The sequence below is a fragment of the Falco punctatus genome (genome assembly GCF_963210335.1).
Source record: "Falco punctatus genome assembly, chromosome: 8".
Taxonomy (NCBI): domain Eukaryota; kingdom Metazoa; phylum Chordata; class Aves; order Falconiformes; family Falconidae; genus Falco; species Falco punctatus.
The window spans coordinates 61,435,038-61,452,327 of record NC_137588.1 but is presented as its reverse complement, the minus strand read 5'-3'; positions in this window follow the sequence as shown (position 1 = coordinate 61,452,327).

Genomic DNA, 17,290 nt, shown 5'->3' with positions numbered 1-17,290 from the left:
ACAACACTAAAAAGCTTTTAAACAGCATTGCTCTCGGTGTCTGCGAGCAGTGGGTGCCAGCAGAAAGGAGGTCAGCTCCAAACAATTCCAGCCTTGCCCCACGCTTGGCTTCCAGCATTTGAATGTGTTTTGTTTTGATATCTTATACTTTGGGTATTCTGTTCTCTCTAATTGCATTTAGTGCCTGGCTTGGGAAAGGCTGTTCTGCTGCGAACGCAGCTGTGCCCCCGCTCCCCGTGCAGCCCACCCCTTCGCTCCGAAGCTGTCAGGTGGGACGTTTGCCTTGCGGGGTCTGTTTTTGCCAAGGAGACATTGAAATTATTGGCTGGTTCTTCAAAGATCTGCAGCGGCTCTTGATGTTCCTCACCGGAGCAGGGCAGCGGAAGAAAGTCGCCTGGGAAACGCTCTCCGGAAGTGAAAATGGAATTCTTTAATGCTCTTGAATAGCAAAATACAGTTTCTAAGTATGAGAAGCAGCCCACACAGCCTTTAGACATGTTTGTACCCAAACAAACCCACGTTGTACCCAATGTGCTAATTCCTTTAGCACGTAAATAGCTCCGAGAAAGCTGTTGGGTAAGGCTGGCTGTGGAGAGCAAAGGCAGGGTAGGTTTGCCTTTCCCATGACACTAGCCTGATCTTATATCCACAGCCACGCTAGCTGGGCAGGAGGGTTTTATCAGCCAAGAACGTAATTGCTAATTTGACTCCTATGTGTAGGACAGGGTGACATTGGTTTTCCTGAAGAAGGTCTCAAAGTGGTTCAGTTCAAGCGAAGTGACCATTTCCCCCTTCCCCCCCATAATTATGTTCAAGGGCATTTGCGGTTACGCTGAGTTTCTCAGAAATTTTCTTTTGTAAACTCTGGATGCAGCCGCAGCAGACGGCTGAAGGTATAGCACACCAATGTTACTTTAAATCTTCTTATATTAACTTTCACACACCTCTGGGCTTGATTTGTCCACTGAGTGTCACTAACATCAGGGATTTCCATTCCAGCCCTGTAGTTCGCCCCTGGCCTCGTGTGTAGTTTGGTTTGGTGTCACACTTGGAGCTGCGGAGGTGGGAATCTGGCTGATGAGACCGAGCAGGGGAAAAAGGTGCTGTAATTGTTGTCTCGATGTCAACAACCTGTTGTTTTAAGGTATGATTTGTGCCTCTGTCTGCACAAATCCAGACAGAGCTAAAGCATGATAAGACAAGTTGATCTTTAGCATTCTTTATCTTCTGTTTTGTGCTGCTAGGAGATAATTTGCAGGGCAAGGCAGCTGGATATTCCACGTAGTCTTTCTCTGGCAGATGCAGCCACGATGCACATTAGGCTCCAAGTTTAAAGGATTCCCTGTCATTGTGGGGAAGAAAAGAAGAAACTGGTAGGGGTTTACAGCAGCCTTTACTGTAACGCACTTTGCTTTGTTTTCTTTAGCCTCAAAGGAAAAAGAGCAAACATTTTCTGCAGTGCATCAGTGCTTGCTGCAGTTCAAACCTGTACAGAATTTGTAACATTAAAAATGAAATCAAGGCTGTAGGTAGCCATAGTTCAAGCATTTATAGAGACAAGTCAGAGTGGGAAGAGAAGCAAAACGAGAACCTTGGTGCAAATTACAGCGCTCCTAATGACTGAGGTAGAAACGAGCACAGACCGGGTGGGAATTCCCACCCCTGCAGCCACTCGGGGAGTGCAGCCCCTCGCTGCCAGGCACGGCAGGGCAGGGCAGGCGTGTGCTCTGATGTGCTTTTATGCTTCAGAAGGGTCCCCTGGGTGCTCTCCAGGGTCAGCTTCTGCTTTGTATGTCCTGAGTTTCTGCTGTTGAACATTTCAATATCCAAACCACATCACCTGAACTGCCAGCTATGCTGGCTTGTGGCGGGCATGGAGATGGCTGGCTGCTGCTCCTTACCAGGGCTAAACAGAAAGATGCATTAAAACCAATTTCTTCTTTAGACTTAAACATTCAACTCTCTAATGTCACTGTGGTTAGTCCCGCTTGCCCAAAAGCTGGTGGAAGCCAACTAAGCAGAAGCAATTTCCTCTCTCTGATTTCCATGGTAGAGCTTGCTGGATGTGGGATTGATGGGATTGACAGAGTATTGCACGTCATTTGGGCAATGCCTTGAACAGCATAAACCGTATTTCAGATCTTCAGGACGTATAATTCAGCATAACTCCATCAGCTGAAGCTCTGCTACAGAATATTCTCATTCTTTTCAGTGCATAGTTTTAACAAACTCAGTGGCCAAATCTTGAGTCTTTCCCTAATTTATTCAAGATGCATGCTATAAATCATCCCTGATTTTGACCCGTGAAGGAAAACTAACTTGACAAATCTCTTTCTGTACTCATTTTTGTCAAAACATTATTTATGACAACGGGTAGGCTGCTGATAGCTCTGGCTATTGTTGCCCAGGACCCTGTGGGTTTGATGTATGCTCAGCCTGAGTCCATGCAGATGCCTTTCCTCGGCTGTTTGTTTCTCATGTTAAGACTTGTGTCTTATAGTGAAGAACTTGATTTATTAAAAAATGCTTTATAATAGAGTAGGACAGATGTCAGCAATGTTAAATACCTCCATAAATTTTGCCTCTCTTGAGCAGGTTAAATGTGCAATTATCTGAGCCATGATGAAGGCATCCTGCACCAAGGCAACGCTTTAGTAACCTGATAACGTGAGCAGTTTTTAGCCATGTTCTTACGGAAATGAAGTTATGTGATTGCACTGTCTCTCTCTTCTCCCACAATGAATATTTAAACTTGATAGCTATTTCCAGCTGAGCTTAACAGAGGGCTGATATCACACAGATAATTTCTGATGGGTTGCAAGTGACAGCACTGGTACCTGTAGCTGGCTGATTTTTGTGTGGCATGTGGGAAGCAGGGAAGGTCTGAAATAGCTGTTTAACACCGCTGTGCTCTGCATGCGGGTATTCACCTCCACAGGAGTTTGAAGAACAGCCTGTGGTCCTGCCTGGAGCCTGCCTTTAGAGAGGTGGAGGCTGCAAGGGCCAAAAAAAGCCCTAAAGGCATCTTCTGCATTCATTTATGCTTTCCTGCCCCTACAGAAAAGATTTTCTCTTTCTATTCCCAGGGTGATGTCCATGGCATCTTTCTTTGCTTGTCTCCACCCTGTCACTGCCAGGTTCCCAAAGCCCCCCGGGGCTGTTCCAGCCCACACGATGCTCCAGAGCCCTGGCTGGGGGCTGGCAGCACAGCACCCTGCCAGAGACCCCGCTTGGGGCACAGCCCGGGGCCATGGCTTCCCCCCCCCCCCCCCCCCCCCCCAGCTTGCTCAGGGTGCAAATCACACACTGTCCTCTTGTCTTGCTCTCCCCGTCTGTAAATTAGCAGTGCCAATTATCTTCCAAATATAGGCAGAGGGTTAGTGGCTTCAAACAATGATTATAAACTAATTTATATGTATGTGTATATATATATAAACATTTAGTGTAATTGCTCAGAATTAACATGAACCTTCCTTGCGTTAGAGCAAATAAACATTTGTTTCCCAAGTCATAGACTCACAATAATAATAACTATATATATGTATGTATGCAGGTATCACAGCTCCTTTCCGACCTACCTGCCTGGGTTTCTTTCTCAATAGGAAACAAGGTGCACAGGGAGGCAAAGGTGACATGTCCCCATCCAGGGCTGGGAAGTGCTCCTGGATCCTGTACCATGGGCTTATCGGGACAAAACCACATGACTGGTTCTTTTAAAAATCCTACTGTGGATTTTTAAGGCTTTGAAATAATTTGAACAGGGTGAAATCTGCATGATCAGTGCAATAGCCCCAATAAACACCCTTCTCTCTCACATGCAGGAGTTAGGTGTGCTGTGGGTCTGCCCCCATGGAACGCAGCGGCTGCAGCTCTCTGCTGTGGGGCAAGTACCAGCCAGGGGGAAAACCTAATGAGGGGCACAGGGAGACATGCTAGTCCTAGGCCCTGGTGGGTGCTGACAGGCATAATTTATCTCTCTTTATTGCAGGTTGAGTGAAACTGGCCCCACACCTCTATTTTCCTGTCTTTAACACAACCTCATCCAGATTTTGCATTTTGTCCCACTGCCAAGCGCGATGTAAACCACGGTGGTGCCTCGCTGCCATTAATCACCCCAGCCCTTTCCCGGGCTGCGCTGTGCTTCCTTATAGACTGTAACTTCCTTATCGTTCACACATAATCTTGTTACGGCTTTATACCTACTTGCATGATCCACTTATCAGCCAATAAATCTGTGCAAGACCAAATAGTGGATAAGGTGAATTCCCTGGTTCCTGGTATTGATTTCCCAGGCACTATCTTGGGCTGTGTCACTAAGGCAGTTTCTAAACACTGTATTTTTGCAGCGATGCTTAAAGCAAACACATCTCGCCCTGCTTCTCCCCCCACCCCGCTCCGTGAACCTGGTTTGTTTTTATTCCCCAGCCATTACTACTTGCTGTTTTCACCTTGTGACATTTCCTGTACAACCACTCTCCTTTCATAAATTGTTCTGGGGGTAATAAACCACTCTGCCCTCTCCCTGAGCCCTCTGGGCACGGGCAGAGGGGTCAGAGCGATCTGAATTCCAGATCTGAATTTCTGAGCCTTCCCAGTTTTCTTTGCCTTGATATATTTATGCTGGATTTCATGTTAAAGGTGGGAATTTAGGAGAAAGTTGAATTTTATTCTATCGTTAAAAAAAATTCTGGATTAGGGGGTGCTCTCCATCACCTGGGTCAATGTGCTCATGCTGAGGGATAAAAAACCCCAAACTCAAACCCAAAAGCAATCAAAGCAGGAAACTTCAAGTATGACAGTTTGCTGTGAGTTGCAGGTGAGCTGGGAGCTCAGATTTAAGTGGTGGATGAAGAAGTTCATTGCAGTAGTTTTGAAATATGGAGCTATAAATTCCTAATTTTCTACATGTACAGCCAAGCATGTACTTGTATATTTGTTTTGATGAATGTTAAGTGGATCAATTTTACTGAGGTTGGCTTGATTTTTTTTTTTTTCAGTGGAATTTAATTCAACATAAACCCTACTACTTAGTCTTTTTGTTCATATTTCCTCATTTAGATCCTTGGGCAAGGAAAGGTTGGGAGCAAACAGAAAATACTGGAAGCAAAATAAATGTTCTCTAATCTCCCTTCAAGCCCAGACTGAAACGTTATTAGTACTTCTGGGTTTGCCTGGATTAGTTTCTTAAGAAGCTGAAGCTGAAGAGATCTAAATAGATTATTAATTTAGTAAAACATGACCTCTCCAGGGACTGAGCTGAGTGAGTATCACATTGCTTTGCTTTTCTCCCATGTACACACAGGTTTCTTCTTTACAGCCCTGCTTTAAACTGGGAATGATGTGAGCAGAAAGGTGTGGGCACCACAAGGGCGATGGGTGCCTTCAGCCTCTTCACCATGCACCTTGCTGCATATTGAGTTTAAGAAGTGTGAGCTGGAAACAACTCATGCCTTATTGCCTCTACCACAATGTCAATTTGAATATTAGCTTATGGTGATGAATAATATTACCCTTTTTAACCAAAGTAATTCCTTAGTTCTTCTACAGTCTGCTGGTTTACACTTTTATCCAGCGAGGAGATGCTGGTATGGGAAAAAAAAGCTGGTTTTCTGGGGTGTTTCTTTGAACAGGCACATACATGCCTGTTCTTCTGAACTGGGGAGAAATCGGTGAGCAGGTTCAAAGGTTTCATGGTCAGGTTTCTCGGCTTGCGATGCTGCAGGCTTCCTAAATCACCTGGGAGAAGAGAGGGCTGAGCCGGGAGCAGCAGAGGAGGGGAGAGAGAGGAGTCCTTTATTCCCCTTGCTGGTAATACAAGGCCACGGAACACACAGACAAGCTTGCTTTAAATGGAAAGATTTGTTTTAACTTTGTACCTGTTGCACAAACAACTGAGAGTAGTCATGGCCGCAGGGGTATGAATGGGTTGTAAATGGGGATGGACAGACCTGTGAAGATGGGATTACTGGGTATCACCGATGTTGGTCCAGATTAAAGCTCCAGAAGGTGCCAGTGAGTGATGGCTGGATGCTGTTAAGCAGTTTTCTATCTCCCGCTCGTCTCCCTTGCCAGGCCAGCAGCATCCAGCCTCCCCCGTGGGTGTGTTTCATGCAAGCCACGGGGAAAAAAAAGCAACCTGAAGGGGTTGACTTTGGCCATGGAGGCTGAATTTCCAATGGGACAGTGCTGACTGGATTGATGACTCAGTGGCTTTACATCCAGCAATACCGCATGTTGAGCAGTATTTAAACCACTTCCATTACCTGTTGTAGGCTCCTGCTCCAGCATCCTCAGTACCGCTGGAGCACGGCCGGCTGCGCCAGTGTCACAGGGAGTGCAATCTGGCTCCGCGTTCTCGCCTGAGGACAGCCAGCCTGCGAGATGAGATGCGGTGGGTCCTTCCCCCTGCTCTCCGCGTGCGGCTGATTGCAGCATCTGGTTGTAAGTGTGAGAGTAATTCCTTGTGGGCTTTAGTATTGGTGGTAGGAAAAAGATCGTATTTTGTGAGGTTTCCGTAAGTGACACCTGCACTTCAACAGCTGAAATGCCCTGAGGCAGCTCGCTTCTCATTACTGGAGGTTTTTGTTTTTTTTTTTTTTTAACCCTTTGCACAAGGATGGCTCCCATGGCCATTGCATGATGGCAATGTTTGGCATTTAGGGCTGACTTTACATGGGGATGAGCAAGATTGGACTGAATTTATGGCCCATTTCCCTCCTTTCCTCCCAAATAACTGTTTTAGGGTGAATTGTTTTTTGGAGGCGTCTCTGTCTCCCTGTTGCCTGTTGAAGGACTCTTCAGGGATGGCTCAAATACCACCATGCCCTTGGTGCAAAAGTCTCATCTTAGGCTCCTTGCAAAGCCAAAGCTCCCACTGAACAACTATTCAGTACATATGAATGGGTCAAAATCTCAGGGGTTTAGGTCACTTTGTGGAAAAGAAAATCTGCTCACATTTAGGGACAAAATATTTTCACAATTGCAATGAATCTGCCAAAGAAAATACATTTAAGCTATTCGGGAGGAAATCAGAGCAAAATTTTCTTGCTGAGGTCAGAATAGCAAAGCCTGGAAACATGAAGCAATTTGTGTCTTGTAGGAGCCATATCCAGAATCAGCAGCCGTAAGTCTCAGCTTAAGCAAACAGTGAATTTTTCTCAGTTCGTTTTCTGTTTCCATAGTTTTTGATAGGAAAAGCGTGTTTACTTGTAACCCTGACATTGTTAGTATTCTTCCATCTGCTTTCTGTTTGTGAGAGTGTGTGTGTCATATTTATCTTGTACTCTTTAAATAACCACAATTTTATTAGTACCTCCTTATAATCTCTCTAAACGTAGTACTATTTTGGGAGGAACATGACAATTTTGCATAAGAAAACATGGAGTGCTATATAAAATGTGAAAGGAAGGGAAGGCAATGATGATAAGTGGAGCTGAGCAGAATGTTTCCAGATAGTTTTCTGCAGGAAAATGTCCCTTTGCAAAATCAACATTTGCAATGGGCAAATTTCAGTGCTGTGAAGTACCTTTAATTTCCTTTTGGAAAAAACTAAATTGATTTCCTAATCCTACAGGAAAAGCACTTCTCAATTCTCTTTCTGCACACTGGCAGGAAGCAATGTGGATAGAGGTCTTCGAAGTGAGCATGCAAAAAATAGTAAAAAATTTACCCTCAGTGCTCCTGAAATTGAATTGGTTTATTATAGCTTTTTTGTTCATGTTTTACTTTATATCCTAATGCAGGATGAACATTTTTTAAATCTTATACATTTTTGTGGGATAGAAGTTCCATGTTCTTGTGTCAAAATGAACAAATAAAGATGCCTACTTACTTCCTACTTTTAATAGTTCTACCTCTACACAGTAGGAGGGGTGGGTTACACCCCAGCCTAGCTAAGCATTTAATCATCTGTACCACTTTCAGCATCCACATGAACTTAAAACTCTTTCTGTGCCAAGAGCATTACAAAATACTTACACGGCTAACTTTGGCCCCAGTCAAGAGCTTTTCTGCTTCGGACCAAAATGATCGACTGGACGTATGGAAGTAATGGTTTGATTTTTGCTTCCCCCTAATATTTCTAGGCATAGTAATGGGGGCATTGACACAATTAATGCCACAGAAAGTTTATTGTCCAGTTTGGTACTTCTCAGCTTTTTTATTTTCTTTGATTTCTGATCAGGCTTCCAGGAAAACACATTTACATTGCTGAAGGTATTGCTGTGATTCATGCCTTTTTCGTATTTTCCAGTAAAAAAGGGCTTAATTTAAGTCCTTTCCAAATTAATTGGCGTGTTTAGCAGTTTCCAGTAATAAATATCATTACATCTGTTCCATTGTTTCCTGCTGAAGAGTTGTTTTGATTTTAATTTGTTTCTGATGATTCCCCCCAGCCTCTGTTTGGGGAAATCATTCCCTTGTAATTCATTTTGTTCGGAGCCCAGCTCTGCCGCTGGTGTTTCCCTGTGCTGGGGCTGCAGCTGCCTGGACCGCACCTGTGAGACGGCGGCGAGCGCCTTTGCCACAAAACGCACCTTGGTGCTATAATGTGGTGGGGTGTGATGAGTTTCTATAGGCAACAGCTAGGCTGGGGGCTGTCATCAAAAACGGGTGCTCTTGGAGCAGAGCAGTTGTATTTACACATGGCAGTATTTTGAACTTTCTTGTGTACGGCTCCTTTCACCTTCCCTGCATCCCTAATTGCTGGGCTTGTGATGGGAGCCAACGCAGCGTGGCCAACGTCTACTACACTGCTTGCAAAATATTCACAAGTTTTCTTTAAATGATGGCCACAAGGCATTGCTCGGTGTTTTCCTTGTTGAAATATGGCAGGGATGAAAGCTGTACGTGCTGTCCCTCAGCTGGTGGCTGCGGGGTTTATGATGGCGTGGAGGCACGCTCATAAATCCTGTAATTGATGGGCACATTTCTCGTGTCAAGGATCACCACAAATCTCTTCCCAGAGGAAAACAAATCGCTGGTTGGATGTAGCTTTCAGTCTTAATGGCTGAGGTTTGATTACCTGAAGCTATTCTTGATTTATATTTTTCTTATTTATACAAGTGTGTAGCAAATAATGCTGAGCGACTTGGTAAGCTGCTTCATCCCTATGAAAACAGTACTGCAAACCTGAGTTACGTAGTGAGTAACCGTTGGTTGTGATCGCTGTTATTTTACTACTTTACTGCGCAAGGCTTTTCTAAACTTGCCTTTGATGAACTTAGAGCCAAGGTAGACCACGTACTTTGCGTGGAGGGTTTCTTCTTTCTGTGTTAATGCTTTAATTGCATTGCCCATGAACCTGCAGTACCGTGGAGTTTATTTTAATCTCGGGATTTCTGGTGAAAGCGTGAATTGGTGAGAATGTGCTGGGGATGTTGTTGGGCCGGGAAGGTTCCCTCCACTTTGCTGGTGAGGAGTGTGAGGGGTCCAAGGACCAAGCTGGGCACATGCGTGTCCCCCAAACCACAGGGGAATCGGACCCTTCCCCACCCACCCTGGGCTCCCAGTCTCAGCACTGCAGCTCCCCCTGATGATTTATTTCATGTCAGTTCCTGCTGGTGCTGACAAGTGACTTTGGGTGATCTGTGTGCTTAATAAAACAAACAGAATCCATAGGGAATGTTATTTATCTTGAGTTATAGATTTGTTAGTGACTTCTATGTCTTGCGATGCACAACAGGTATATTGATTTGAGCAAAACCCCATACACACGTATTGCCCGTGACCCATTTCTAAGAATTTGGTTGTATTATCTTTTTCCTTTACAAATTGCAATACAGCTGAAACAATTGACGTGGCAAAAATTTGAAGCACCTATTAAGGTTTCTTCATTTCTTCTGGGATCCTTAGAATAAATTAAAATATAGTCTCTAGGAAGGTGTCATGTGAATTACAGACTTCCACTCACACAGATGACTGTTCAGCCAAAGCAGTATGGCCCACACGCTGCCAGGGCTGTGCAGAAGATGCTTTGATTTTCATGCAGAGCTAGGGAACCAAGTGGTAGATAGAACTGGAAGCAAAACACAGTAGGTTTTTGTTTATAAAACCAGGTTTTCCAATGGGATTAAACACCCTGAAGTCATCTGCTCTAGCGGGCGCTCTGGTGAAAACATGCCGGTACCTTCTGCAAACCTAAACCCTGCTTGTGCATCCACACACAGGCAAACCCCCCCAAATCAAGTGAATTATTTTTACATTTTTGGAAGTCCTTTCTGCCCCCGTGCGTCTCCACCCCAGGGTGAGCTGCACTGTCCCAGCTGCTGGCTGCTCAGCCTCCTGTGGTCCAGGGCTGAACCTTGGATGCTGTGTTACAGAGGTGCATCATTAGTCTTTCCCACCAAACATCTGGTCCTGTTTGCTGTTACTATCCCCCATCCAAATTTTGCAAGTTGTCCTTAAGTATTTTGGAGTGCTTGTCACTGTGCAGGAGGACAAGCACCTTGATGAATAGCATCACGTGCAGTGGAGCAGCGGAAATGGCCAGTAGATGAGGCGAGTTGCAGTGGGGAGGACAGAAGCAATCCGGATGAGAAATTGGAGGGGTGGGATGCCTGCAGATGCGCACCGGCTCCTGCTGAATAGCCGGGGTAGCCTATTGCCCACGGACAAGTCAGAAGAGGTTTCTAGGACAACTGCTGGGCTTCGGGAGCAGGGAAAGAATGGAGCCAAATCTTAAAGTCAGATGAGGAGAAAATGAGTAACATCTGCTGAGACGTGTGAAAGAGCCATTTGTGCTCACTGCAACCCGAAGCGTTTCTCGCGCAGCCACCGCCAGGCGTGGGCCAGGCTCACTGTCCCTGCACACATGTTGGCCGGTGGAGGGGGTCGTTAGGGATGATTTATGTGCTCGTTACAGCCACAGCTCCGGACACTGCCCTGTGCTTTGCTGGTGTGTCCCCACAGCCTCGGCACCCTGCTTCACCTCTGTGCCTTCGTAGAGAAAATCCTCCGTCCTGTCCAGAAGCAGAGAGGTGAGGTCCTGGGGACCCCACTGCTATACATTTATTAGTTATATTCATGGGTGATAAATAAGAGCTTTCTGCCCTTCATTCACTCCTGCCATCTAGCACCATGGGTGCATAGAGCTGCATGTCCCCTGCAGCTCCCTGGGCCTGCCCCCTCCCCACTGATGCTAAGGGCGAATTTCCCCTTGACTTTGATTGGACAAATAACTCTCCCTGCTTCTCTTGCTGGCCTTTCTGCTATTTTAACGGATCAGCTTTTTGCCTCTAATGAGGCTATTTTCTGCGATGCGGAATGTGGTTGGAAATGCTGGAGCTGGAGGTAGCAAACAGTCCAGAAGGATTGCACCTGTGGCAGCTAATCAGCGGCTGCTTCAGAGCGCTGAAATTAGGAAAGCACACAAAAGAGCGAGCAATGTTGAAAATGAGGACGAGCAGCCCTAAATTTCTAAGAGCAATTATGTTTTCACAGCTGTGCTGGTTGCCCCAAATGCATAGAAATCAAGTCAAAACCAAACTCCTTTAGCTCAAAGAAAATTAACCTTTGTATTTAAACTCAATGAGAAGTAAACTTACTTTCCCTTCAAATGAATAATACAGTCTTGAAAAAACCTAGTGGCAAGTTATGTTGTAATTACATTCTTTGAATTAAAGTTTGTCAGTCCAAACAAAATAAATAGAAGAGCAGGCAGGGCAAGAGATATATTATGCTTGGAATAAAATTTGGCCCTGGTATATTGTTTTCATGCTGAAGCTATGCCAAAGTTAATCTGCTGTAATTGCGTCTATCGCCAGCTTCTAGTATAAATACAAGAGACAACCCGAGAGCTGTTGATACAATTCTTTCATTAACATCTTGTTGCCACCATGGAAGGACTTGGCCAGATCTCATTTTGCAGGGCTCAGACCATGAGTTACTGAATTACTCAATAACTGTTAAATTTTGCTTTGAAGGCAGCCAGCGAACGGCTCCCCGCGGCTCCCACCCTGCCGCTGCTCATCGAGATTTGTGGGGAGGAGGAACGTGAGAGCGGTTCCCTTCTCATCTCCAGGAGCATCTGGGGCGGGCAATGGGGCTGTAGCTGGGCGGGATGGGGATGGAGCTGCCTGTGCCAGGTGGCAGGGTTTGCTCTGGGGGGTCCCGGGGGTTAGGCTGAGCAGAAGCATACGGGGGATATAGCTCCTCTGCACCAGGGCTCGGCTTAGGCTGGGAGCTGGGTTTAATTCGAGCTCTTCCTTTACCCTAACATCGTCCTTTTGGCTAGCACGGGCTGAGGATTAGTAGGTATTTCTGACAGAAAATGCTCCCCACAGAACGATACAAGGAGGGAGAGGTGGCTGTTTCTTGCAAGGGTGGGATTTAATCCCACGCACTTAATCTTTAAGCATGCTTTTGAGGGACTCGCTTTCCATCCAGCTCTGCCCTGCCTCCCCTTGCAGAAGGGAGGCAGCCTGTGGCTTTCTGCCATCCCGCTCAGCACCTTGGGTGCCTGGTGTGCCAGCATTAGCGCCTCTGGGATACCCTCTGCACCCTCCCTGAAGATGAGCTCTTCTGCTGTCTTTAAGAGGCAGCAGATTTTTTTCTCTTTTGCTGCTTTTCTGTGAGTTCCTGCTCTCCCTTTCCCTCGTGCATGCTGCTGTTGGGATGCTCGAGGATTTTGTCTCAACAGTTACAGTAGGCCAAACCCCACACTGGCCACAAGGTTAGGAACAATGACTGGCTGGTAATGCTTCAGATTCATGGGATTCTTCTAGCCTGAGGGTTTCAGAGAGCTTTTTCAAGCATGACCTAATCCCATGCCAGGCAGTATACAACGCTGGTTCGGGGATGTCCCAAAAAAGCTTGCCCTAAGTTCATGCAATTTAAAAAGATGCTGGGACTGGAGCTCTCTGCAATCTATATGTGTCACTAATGTAATAGAAGAAGAGAAAGAAATAGTTTGACCCACATTCCTAAAGTTATTAAGCAGCAGAAGTGAAAAAAAATCCTCTCCTATGTTTGATACATTTTTCCCTCAGTGACTATTACTTGTTTCTTTGCATCCCAAATAGGAAATTATCTAGATTATGAAAGCCAAAGGAAATAGAGAAAGTAAGTAGGTAGGACAGGGTACTGAGGAAAGGTTAAATCCTTTAACAAACCTTGTCTCCTTACATATAATGTGAAATATTCCAGGTTTGATCATCTGCAGCTTATTTTATGCTCTTTACAGTTCATTGTTTGCTCCATTGGAGAAAGATTTAATTGTTTTAGCCTGTCGCTATGTGAGATCGGATGTTCATCAGTGTTCTCCCCTCTCTTTCTGAGGGGCTGAGTTCACTTGGCTGTTTCCTGGGAACAGTATTCAGGGGAGAGCTGTTCATTTAAAGGCACTCTAATTATAAATGAAGGGTTAAAAAATATTCCCTTCTCCATTAATTTCATATGCATGAAAGTCTAACTTCTTGATTCAGCTGGTTCTTCAGGGCATTGCCCAGGTCACCCCAGCTGTGACTGTAGGCACATCCCCGTCCCCAAGAGACGTGTTCTGTGCTTTAGCATGGATCCATACCCATTGCTTGGAGAAGTAAAGCTGGGATCTGCCAAAGCATCTTGCTGTAGGGAAGATCCTAGAAATGAAAAGAAAAAAGTTGATGGTTCAAGGAAAAATTGCCCATCTGTGGGTTGATCTCTAATCCTTGTTCTCCCTAGGTGTTTACTTGGTTGATGGCTTGCAAGCCAATTATATCTGCCCCCCAATCTCTTGCTCCTTGAGGATCCTGGGAAGAGGAACAATACAAATTCACAAAGTTCTCTGTTTTACCAGCAGACTGAGAAAAAGGGAGAGAAACCAGTAAAGCCCTCAGATATCGGCATGGATTTATGCTTGATTCTCTGTCACTGGGGAGGTGCTCATCTCCTGCCATCCCACTGACTGATCTCTAACTCCTTTGCAAAGCTGGAATCAGGAACTGGGTCCTCAGACTTTTTCCTCCTGTCCTGCAGTAAGGGAGAGGCAAGCAGGGCTGGTACCTTCTCTGAAAACACCTTGGGCAAGTGCAGGGGCCCTGGCCTGAGGGAGAGCTCATGGCACAGACCACAGGAACAGGGTCCTGAGGAGCCCTGGTTACCCCAGAAGCTCACTCCAGCAGCCAGGCCATGCAAGGCACATGGAAAATGAGCAAATTGGGAAGCATATGCCGGCTCTGGCTCCCTTTATATTCCAGACCATTACTTTTGTCCACATTTAATATAATGCGTAAGTACCTTACGAAAATATCAGAAGGGTACGGTCCTGCCAATGAAGAACTTTTGGTCTGCTGTGAAGATCTGTGATGTGAACGTAATGTAAACCCAAGGAATGAGGCTGGGTAAAGCTGGAGCTGTACAGTCACATTTTGATTTAATATATGTACAGCTGTGATCCTTTAGTGCATTTACATGGCCACTGGTGGGAACGGTCCACGAGAGCTCTTCTTTGCTGCTAGCAAAGACATAGAGTCCTTGAACTCAATTCAGGAGAATCAAACCGTCTGACTAACTAAACCCAGGATTTGTCACTTCAAGTGCAGATTTTCAGCTAATGAATGCTGCATATACGCTTAAAAATTCCTTAATTGTGAGTACTTTGATGTGCAGTAAACAGAGATTTTCTGCTTGTTTTCCTGTATAAATATTTACAGTTAAAGTTGGTGGCTACTGGTCAAACGTGAATGTTTGTTGTTCTCAGTATTTTTTGACATAAGCTACCAAAGATTTACATGTGTTTTTAATACATAGTAACTTTCTACTGCTGGAAGGCCTTGGATTAAGATCAGCTACAGGAATTGCTTCTAGAAGAAGAGAATTAGGCAGTCAGACACGCAGAAGATTTTGTGCGGTTGTTGATCAGCGGCTGTTTTGCTAAAGATGCTTGGAAATAGGCAGGCTGCACACAGGGGCATGACTGTACTGCATTCAGATCCACCTCTGACTGTTCCCTTGGTAAACATATATATATATATATATATAAGCACACTGAATTTTCTGTAGATTTTGAAAAGGTTTGTGCAGAAATGGGCTGGGTTTTGTCGCTGTGACCTGGATGCTCTGTGCCTTGACCTGCGCAGACCAGGGTATGCAGAGGCCAAAGGAAAGGTAAAGATGTAAAGAACAGTTATGTGCCCAGTTCTCAGCTAAACTGTGACCTGGGGTGGCAGTTGGTTAAAAACCAGCACTCCCATTTGTTCTTGGTGTTTCAAGCTTGCTTTGTAATCGGGGAACAGAAGCAGACACTTCTGTGTGCTATTCCAGTCTTCCTAAAGCAGATACCCAGGCAGGACAGGTAAATCGCCACCTGCTTCCCAATTATAGCTCTCCGGTGCGTGATCCTGGTGGGTGCAGCTGCTCCCAGGTGTGTGTTGGTGTTAGCTGGGGCTGCTGATTTCTCTTGTACATTTGTAAGCCTTGCTGTGAACACAGGACCCCACCTGTCTCCCCTCCCGCCCCGCAGGCGTCAATGTTTTCTTTTATGCAGAATGAATGACCAGAAGTTATATGTGAAGTGAATCAAAGTCACAGTAACCAGCAATGTGTGTGGGCAGAGCTACATGGCAAAATGCTGAACGCCAGATTAAGTGATTTAGCAAATCCCCAGATCATTCCCCTTGAGCCACGAGGAGAAGGAGAAGGGAAGATGCTGTCTTCCTTCAGGAATATGAGCAACCTCTCCCCATAAAACCAATGTATTTGAAATGCACACAATTATAATCTGACAATCCATGTTCTGCCAGTAAGCAAAACAGAGGGTTCTCCTGGATTTGTTAGTGAGAAAATTGCTGGAATTTATTTTAATCTGACCCAGATTCCCCACATTCTGGGGATGGGAGAGTGGACTCTGTGGCAGACAGGATGCTGGGGGGGCTCCAACAGGTGATGGCACATCAGCATCTTGCTGCTTGTTGGGTACCACTGCGTGGGGACTGCTGTGCCACCAGCCCAGCCTGGCCAGTCCCTCTGGACTGACTGCCAGGGACGAGATACAGTGGGACCAGCAGCTTAAGCCAGGCTGGAGCACTGGCAGCAAACGTAACGTTCAAATCTTCTGTTTTTAGCCCTTTTGGTGGGAAAGTCACAGTCTTGGCTTTATCGCAGCATTAACCCTTCCTGGGCATTTTGAAGGATGGCAATGTTGAAGAAGGCATGTTTTAAAACTGTGGCTTCACCTGAGGCATTTGAAGCCCAGGGAGCCTGGCAAAGCATCTGGTTATGTCAGTGTTCAACTTCTGAGAAAGTCCTGGGAAGGGCAGAAGTCTGCAGCGTATGGAAGAGGCAGTGTTGGTATCGCTGTCCAAAAGGAGGGTGAGAAGGGGCTATAACTCCGGGTAAAACATGGCCTTGATCTCACTCTGTCATGGACAAAAACCCTCACTGCGTTCAAAGAAAATAAATTCCACTGCATTTTTTCCTCCTTCCCTGCACCTACACTCAGGACAAGTTGCTTTTTACAACTGCAGCTTTAGGACACTCAGTAACGTGTGCTCTATCCTACTCGTGTGGCACCTCCTTATTCCTCCTCTTAGGCTGTGACAGACGTAATCTTGCCACTAGCAGAATGCAACAGGTAATAAATTACACTGTGTAACAGCAGTCCTCACAGTTTCCATAACTTGTTTGGGCTTGTTATGATTGTCCACAGCCTCCACTACATTGGCACACACACAAAATACCCGCTGCATTTTGCAAAGAGTCTCTGGAGATGAGAAATGAGCAGTGTGGTGATGAGAGTTAATACATCATGTGTGAACTGGCCTTTTTTGCTTTGTTTGTTTTGCTATTTGTTAATGGACCAAAGAGGTACCCTTGACAACAGATGGAAAATTAATCCCAGTATTGACCAGGGGCTCCAGTGAAGATCATGGCCCATTGCACAGGAAGGATGCGTTCACTATCCAGAAGATCTTACGGTCTAATTTAAGCCAGGAAACAGAAGGGAGGTAGATGAGGAGGAGGAGTGTGGGGGGGGATGAGATCTAGCCTCCAGGAAAGTCATTAAGGAACACATGCCTTCCTGACTTCAAGTCTTTTTAAAGTGTATTTTATCTCTCTCTGTTGGGCTTTGAACTTTTTGGAGTTTATTTAAGCTATTGCAAACTTGCTGACTTAGGGAGCAAATAAGCCTTTGGGATCAAAGCAGCTGGTATTGTCAGAGGTATTGAGGGTGAAATAACACATTAGCAGAAGGAAAGCTGAGAATAAAAATGGAAAGAAAATCCAGCTTGATATTTTGTTCCCTTTTGCTTTTAACCTCCTTCCCAGCTTGATCCTTTTCATTTGAACAAGTAATAATTTTCTTTGTGTGTAT